This window comes from Chaetura pelagica, unplaced genomic scaffold (assembly GCF_000747805.2).
Source record: "Chaetura pelagica isolate M959 unplaced genomic scaffold, ChaPel_1.0 scaffold356, whole genome shotgun sequence".
NCBI classification, from domain to species: Eukaryota; Metazoa; Chordata; class Aves; order Apodiformes; family Apodidae; genus Chaetura; species Chaetura pelagica.
Genome location: NW_009953964.1, coordinates 5,452,964 through 5,453,616, shown reverse-complemented (window position 1 = coordinate 5,453,616; position 653 = coordinate 5,452,964).

Below are 653 nucleotides of genomic sequence, written 5' to 3'. Positions count from 1 at the left end.
GCTGCAAACTACCCGGAGTATAAATGGTGCTAAAATCCAGGACTCTTCTCCCGGGAGAAGGTGCCCTTGAAGGATGGGATGATGCACTGCTGCGTCTGAAATTCTTCCATGTGAGCTCTCCCTCCAACGCAGCGCTGCCGTCAGCGCTCCATGTTAACCACCGTCAGGCTTCAACCTGACACCGAGGGCTAAAAAAAATAATGGAGCAGCTTAAAAGGAGGGATCACTGGGCACTAGCAAAGTCAGAAATCCCTCTTTTCCCAAAGCATATGTGAATCTCAAAGTGCATATTCCTCCCCAAAGTCTGTCCCATCCTGCAAAACCCTGTGGCAAGTCCCTTGGGAGGTTGTGCTGCTCAGTGGGATTGCACCCACCACTGTTGCTGTAAAGCATGCAAGGCTGTTGCTGAATACCTGAATACTTCTTACACGTGCAGTAAACAGGCTGACAAACTTTCACCTTCAAAGCAAAGCAGAGCCTGTGCAGTGGAAAAATACAACCTTGGCAGCCCTGGCCACACAACTGATAAAAAAAAAAAATAATCCTGCCTATTAATCGTAATTCAAACAGAAATCCGCTCCCCGTCAGCTGGGGGGGCTTGTTTATGTGGTTCTTGGAACAATAAAACTCATTACCTGGCAGCTGATCAGCTT